Consider the following 7,986-nt stretch of genomic DNA (forward strand, 5'->3'; position numbering starts at 1 on the left):
TATTTAAAGGGTCAGTGGCCGGCTAGGCAGCATTCTCCTGGTCCACGGTGTTTTGTCGGTTGAGGCCCTCCCTCGAATTAATGGGGTTAGGGTCAGTGGGGTTTGGTAATCCTCGTGGCCCGCTGCCTTCATTTTCGGCCACGATCTCGTTGTTGTTGACGTGACTAGATTGCCCACTGTTAGCCATTTGGTCCGTTTTTTCAGAGACGAACAGAAGACATTTTTGGTTTTGATGGGTAAGATAGAGATCAAGATCAAAGACCACTATTATCCTAGCCCCACGGTGGGCGCCAAACTGTTTACCCCAAATTTGGATAATCAATTAAATTTGTGAGTAGGTATAGGATATGTGGTTAAGCATCAATCTACTTGATGAAAAAAAAAAGATATATATGGATATGATATGAAAAGAGCAATAATGATCAGAGATTCGCTATAGATTTATGTGTCTACTAATATATGAGTATCACTTGATTGAACAAATTTAAGAGATAAACACAACGAATTCAGATCAAAATACGATATTGAGAGAGATTTGTATATATATTTTCTAGTACAAAATGTTCTTGATATGAGGAAGCCAACCCCCTAAAAGTAGGGCAATGAGCCCTATTTATAGTATTGCCCCATGGGCTTCATACAACATGAGAAACTAAAAAATAAAGAAAAAACTCTGAAATGGATTAGGTTGGGTTAGGTTGGCCGTACGGTCTGACACCCGTACGATTGGCAGTTGAGCATGGCAGGACGTTATCGATGCGTGGCAATCGCGTAACGGATCTCCCGGTCCAACGGCCACGATCAAACGGACTAATGGCCACGATCAAACGGAGGAACGGCCATGATCAACTTGGCTATGGGAAAATCGGACCAGACAATGTTCTTCCGTTTCCTCGGTTTATGCACTCCTCCGATCCAGAAAGTAAATCTCCATACCTGTGTTGATCTCTTTCTTCCCTCGGTCACCGGTGTCACCGGTCTAACATATATTCGATTTTTACCATATACAAGTATATTTATAATTAGAGAGACTGAACTCAAGTTTTACAAAGTAGTGGAAGTGTGCCCAATCATTTAGGTAAAGGGTTCTTTAATTGACTAGCAAAAATGCCAGAACAAGAGAGAAATCAAATCCAAATTAACCAAAAAGATAAGAAGCTACAACTTGGAAAATGTCCTTTTGAATAAAGAAAGATAAGAAGAGGATGACATGAAGCTCACTTTTGAATAAATCTGGTATGTCTGATGTTCCAGTCTAATTTCATTGTCAAAGTGAAAAAGGCTATTGAAAAGCAATTCCTCATAAATAAAAATGAACTCTGAATCCATACACTTGATTAACGGATTAGAATTTCTCCTCTACTACTTATCAGAAAAAAGTAATAAGCAAAGTCAAATATCATTATGTAAGTGCTGATCATCTGGCATCCACTAATCTTATCAGCAGACACTTGTATCATTTTTGTAAGTACTTCATTTTTAAACATTTTTTCGCAACATGTCTTTTGTACGCATGTTATGATAGCCGCACAGGTACCGATGTTGAATCAAGTCTTGAAATGAAATAAGCTTTGACTTAATTATTTACTTGACATCATTGTCTTACGCCAGAAAGAGTTAAATTTAATTAACTCTTGATATGACAAAAGGTTAGGAAGAATTATGATAACATTGAAAAGACTGCAAGAAAACGGAGTCTACTGAATTTCGACATGATGAGCTTTTCTTGTCTTTTTCCCTTTTTCAATGTGCCTATCATCTTTGATATTTAAGCTAAATGGCGTTTATAGCCGGATTCCATGCATTTCACATGACAATAACCTTAGAAATATTGGCCTTCGTACTCAAAAATGGAGAATATACTTAGGTTAAGTTTGAGGACCTATTTGCGTATTATGCCTTTATAGAGTCCTAAAACATGCACTTCAAAGGGAAAACCAAAGTAAAACAAGAAAAAAGAACTTCTGCATTTGTGATTTCTAATGAGAAATTAATTACTCATTCAATGACGATCAATCGTTTGTTCAAATTAGCCATTTAAATACATCCTCCTTCCCGCGCGTGCCGGTCTTTCTCTAAATATGAGTCAATTGGTCATATTATAATTGTAAAGTTTCATATTTAATCACAACGCTAAACATAGGAATTAATGGTAATTGCATGGAATCGACAGAAAAACCTCTCTTGGGGGCTCCCGCGGTGTTTCCAAAACCATTCTTAGCACCACTGTTAGAAGCTGTACAACCATGGACTCCAATATGCTCAGCAATTGATAATGGCAAACTTGCAGTGTGGCTCCTACCAACTGCTTACTCATTAGGTCTTCCAACGAACCGACTTTATTGACTGAATGACATTACAGTCCGGTCCCACCATCAACAATAGATAGTTGCAAGCTAAGTGATAGAGATGTCCTAGTGTCAACCCCACGCTATGCTCCAGGTGCCTTATGCCGGTATATTGATTAGGTCTTCTATGCATAGCAGGAACTCATCCACGATGAGATGAACTATTCAACTCACTACCAACATGGAATTTCTCGGGGTTAATAGCTGATGGTCCTTCAATAGCATAGTTGGTAACTGGCCCTGGTAAAGATATCATCTCCGTGTCAAAAGCTTCCGTCACATGGTCGATGATTGGCCATTGTAATATTCCTCCACAAGGTCCTTTCAACTTGTCAGATTTTTTTCCTTATGAAGTGTTATATTGCATGACCAGTTATCTATGCTATTTTGGACCAAAATTTCGCTAATGGGATAGAACACGTTACTCTACATGTTCCAAGATAGCATTTGCAGAATAGTAAAAAACAGCAAAGTCAGGACACAATATTTTTACGTTGGAACCACCCTGCTCACAAGGGTAAAAAACCACGACTTGCACTTTTGTTGGATTTTTCCCAAACTCCACTACAAATGTGATCCTGTGCAAATTCAAGTTACACACTCTGTAACCTACAAATTACTATCTCAACAATCTCCACAGACTATTGAGCCCACTCCAAGTTATCCCAACTTGAAGTCGAATTTCACTAACGTTTATACCTATGGTAATTGCTTCTAAGAAAGCTGATAAAGGTACGACTCGACAAACCATCCTAATACACGAATTTAGACTCAAGAAATGTAAAATATAAACTCTATTAAACGGGTTCTTCAATCTTCTTCTTTGTATTAGGCGGCACTTCAAGAATCTAAACACTTAATATAACATTGACTGTATTCGCTCAATATTTTGATTTCTCTTTTTGTGAATGTGCAAAGCTTCTTCATGGTATGACTTGAATATTTAGTATTAGGTTTGCATCAAGTTGTCTGAACTCAATTCCTACAAGTTAAGGCCTATTATGAGAGTTAGGGTTTGAGTTAACTTGCGATTCTTGCATTCACCTGTCTTTAGTGTCCTTGTAGGAGTCTGAAGTATCTCGATAATTATGGTAAGAAATCCTGCAAATCGTCAAGTCTTTAGCATAAATCACAAGTCCTACTGGCAGTAGGACTTTGAGCTAGAACATGTTCTTGGACCTGGTTCTTTCTTCTATGAATCTCCTCACTTTTTGAGATGGAGCATGCCCATAGACATATTTCATTCATCTTTTTCCAATATCTGTCTGACTTATTCTCTCCTAGCTCGTCCATCTATCTCTAAGATAGAACATGTATGCATATCTACTTTCCTTGTTCATTTTACTTTGTCAATTATCAAAATTCACACGTTTTATGCCAACAAATTTCCCCCTTTTGATGATGGAAAACTCATGCTTTAGAGCAACTGTGTAACTTGTTTGAACCATCTCACAGTCTATAAAATGAAAATCATACTCAAATTTAGGTTAGTCATAAGCATTACATAATCTTCCCCCTTTTGGCATCATAAAATAGCTATCACAATGCAGTTAAACATTAATTTGAACTTGTAATATAAAACTCATGGCCATAGGGGCTATCACATATATTCATAATAGAAACATTTGCTCAATTTTTATCTTCTTGAATATTTTAAGCACAAAAATAGTACATAGATATAAGTACATAGATATAACACAACATAACAATTTCCATCATCAGTGAAAAGAACACCATCAGAGTTATCAAACAAACATACAGACCATCAAAACAAAAACTGAGATAGGTTAAATACAAGGAATGCTAAGAAAAGCTTGGAGGATGGTTTTGAGGTTGAGCAGGGATTTTTAGTAAGGGTTGCAATCAAATTATGAATAGTCTTTGTATTTTCTGCCTTTTCCTTATTCAGTGCAATTTGCAGAGTCACTAGCTGAGTGTTTAGGACTTCTTGCTCATGTTCCTAGTAGACATGCAACATATCTAAGGAACAGTGTTGCTTTTCTTTCAATGCTGCAATCTCATCCTCCTTGGCTGCAAGTTGATCCATTAGGATATGCAGCTTCTTTTTAGCATCCTCAATTGGAACTGCTTCATCAACTTGTTCCATAGTCTCTATGATATCCTTCACCGTCTGATACTGCCAGACTTTGATGGGCACTTCGAAGTGATCAAAAACTTCAGTCACCAGAGCCCATATGTCAACCGCTGGCCTTTATTCTCCCGTAATGAGATCTTGTACATATGCTTAATCATGAGACTAGGCAGATTTAATAGGGGCTAGCGTCAAGATGCTCCATGAGTTTATATCCAAAAATCTTTCCTACGCCCTTCCTTCCTTCATAGGCACAACCATGCGATGAATAACTTTGATATATAATTGGCAAAACTTGGGCATCTCTCTTTTTGGTACCTCTTGTGCTTTGTTATTGCTGGGTTATTTGAGAATTTTCTTGTCATGTCCACAGCACTTGTCATTCCTTGAAGTGATGTCTATTCATTCTTTGCATACCTTGGCCATCCCTCAGAGGGTACACACAGAATTTCACCCAACCTCTGAGCATTTAACACAATTATGACTCCCAGCATTTTGCTACTGAGTTGCTCTTCATTATAAGTAGCATTAATATAAAATTTAGTAACATCTTCCTTGCGCATCTTTCTCTTCTTGTTTCTTAGAAGGAACAAGGTACTCCATCCTTGGTGCTCAATCTTTTCTAAGAGTGTGGCCATTTCAGGTCCCTCATGGCCAGTCACAACTCTTCCTCTCAGTTTTGATTGCCTTTTGATCATCAAAATTATTCTCTTGGCTGGATCCTTCAAATGTCTTTGAAGTCTTGGTCCTCTGATTCAGATGATTCACCTCATTTACTCCCAGTTGACTGATACACCAGCTTAAACTGTGTTTTTCCCTTTGCTGAAATAGGTTTTCTAACCCCTTTCTTTGTGATGATTTGTCTTGACTTTGGAGTAGCCACATCCTTACCCTTTATTTTCCTTTCTCTCTCAACAGTCTCTCTGTTCTCTGTTGATTTAATTATGGGTGCTGAACTAGGCTTAGTAGCCCTTGTTCTTGGAGCATTGCTTGTTTTGCTTACCTGCATTGCCTTTTCCAGCTCTTTCTCAGCTTTTCTCTTTTGTCCCGTGGTATGTGGGGTTCTGCGTACTGCTGAGCACCCTTCTTCCATAGCTACTTCACTTTCAGGCTTTAGAATAGGCTGACTAGATGCTTTCTGAGCCTAGACCTAACCTTCTTCACCAGAAACTTTGTAATAAGCACATCATCGTCTGTTATCTTCCTCAGCACCTAAATTTTATGCAATAAGTTAGGATACCTGTTTGATTTGAGAATGCTTTTCTACTATTGGACCAGGTTCAACAACTTGTTCCATCGGCACCTGAGTGTTCACTATTGGTGATTCTTCTTGAGTATCAACTGTGGGTCCAATATTTTGATCAGATTCAGTTGTTCTTACATCACCCTCACCCAGGCTTTCTAGCACCTCAGCCACCAATTCTTTTACTAATTTAGTCATTTCCACTAATTTATCCACCACCTCTATCTTGTAACCAATTCCCGCAACAATTCTTCTATCTTTAGCATCGTTTATCTAGTAGGTCTGCTCCAACTATGGGTTTTCCCCAGTTTTCCCTTTACTCTTTGCTTCACCGGTTTTTTCCTCTACCCTGTCTTTTTCAACCACTAACTTCTCAATGGATCTTAGAACATAAGCCACTCTATCTCCTACATTAACAACTTTGGTACAATAATTGGAGATATTTGTTCGAGAGGACCTGCTGGGTTGCACGACCTACTTCATATCCTATGCCATATCCAATTTTTGCCTATAGGATGGAACACACTACTCTACTTATTCTATGTTAGCATGTTGCAGAATATAAACAATGGGTAAGTAAAGAACATAATGAATTTTACGTGGAAATCACCTGGCTCACAAAGGCTATAAAAACCACGATCTACACATCTGTAGGATTTTACCCAAATTCCATTAAAATGGTGACCCTCTGTAAATTTAAGTTACAAACTCTACAATCTAGAAACTAACCTCTAATTCCTATCTCACTAATATACCTAGACTAGTAACGAACCTCCAAGTTGATCCCCAACTTGAAGTTAAATTTATAATGTTGTTTTTTTAATCAAATATATCAATAGGACTTGCCTATTGATGTGTTTTATTAATTATCAAATAAAATTACAACAATCCAGAAAATCCAAAATAGGCAAAAATAAAGGAAGAACAAAAATAGCAAGAAAGAAAGGTCCAAAAAGGCAAGAAAATATGACTGTTGAGCTTGTTCAATCCTTGAAACCTTGTACTAATATTTGCCTGATGTTGCATTTCCTTTGAACAAAATCTCAATCCATGCTGCCTGATGTAGCTGTTGCTGTAGAAGTATGAGAATTATCCATGCTCCAGCTGCAGTTACATTAAATCTGATCATCCTATCTTCAAAGTTCTTGATCTGATATTTGGATAATGTTGTTTGTCTAAGTTCAGCAGTCTTCTACCTTGAGAAGGAAGGTCTGTATATTGCTTATATTTTACTGATCCCAGCAGAATAGGTTGATTTGCAATATAATCTCCCAGACTATTTCTTTCTCTCAGTACATGTTGAAACTTAACCTCACACATTGTTATCAGGTGTTTAATGCCTTCCACTAGTATAATCAGTTTCCATGGAATTTGCCAAGTACCTTCTATGATATTCTTCATCACCATGGAGTCTGTCTCTACCATTACATGCTGAATGTTATTTGCCACACAGTGATAGATAGCTTCTTTGATTGCCACAACTTCAGCTTCCATGTTAGTTGTCTCCTGAATCTCTTTTCTTTCTGCATATATCAGATCACCTAGTGAATTCTTTAAACAGTAGTCGTATGAACTCCTCCCAGGATTGCCTTTACTTGCACCACCTGTGTTACATTTTATCATACCATCAGGGGGTGAATCCCAATAGATGAACTGATACCTCATTCTAGGCCTAATCTCTTCTAAGTACTGAATCATAGAAGGCAAGTTGGATGGGAAGGTCTGCAATTTAGGATAAGCTATTTGCAGCAATTGCCAAAGAGTTATGTTGATCTGATAGACTAGGCTACTGAATCCCATTGCACCCCCATGCTTAATGGTGTTTCTTCTCCTCTATAGACTCAAGATTATGATTGCAGGGATTGCATGAAATATAGGCCTCAGAATGGGTCTGCAACTCTTTGTCCACCATTTTGATATCATATATGGAATGTGCTATCCCACCAGTTGAATACCTGCAAAATTAGCAAACAATCTCCACAGTTTTGATGATGTAGGAGAGGTTAGAAAAAGATGTGACATTGTTTCTTGTTTGGGTTCTGTGCATCACCAGCATTTTGATGCCAATAGAACTCCTCTTATGCATAGTACATCATCAACTGGCATTTCATATTTCCAAGCTCTCCAGAGTGTGAATGAGAACTTAAATGGAAGATGTTTCGTCCACATCTGGTTATAGTTATCCATCTTCTCTTTTCTATGTCTCACACACTCCCAAGCACTTCTGACTGAAAACTTTCCATTCTTCTCTAGTAACCACCATCTTTTGTCTAATTCATTTGTTACCTGAGGAGGGGGAATAG

This window comes from Lycium barbarum, chromosome 1, assembly GCF_019175385.1.
Source record: "Lycium barbarum isolate Lr01 chromosome 1, ASM1917538v2, whole genome shotgun sequence".
NCBI lineage: Eukaryota > Viridiplantae > Streptophyta > Magnoliopsida > Solanales > Solanaceae > Lycium > Lycium barbarum.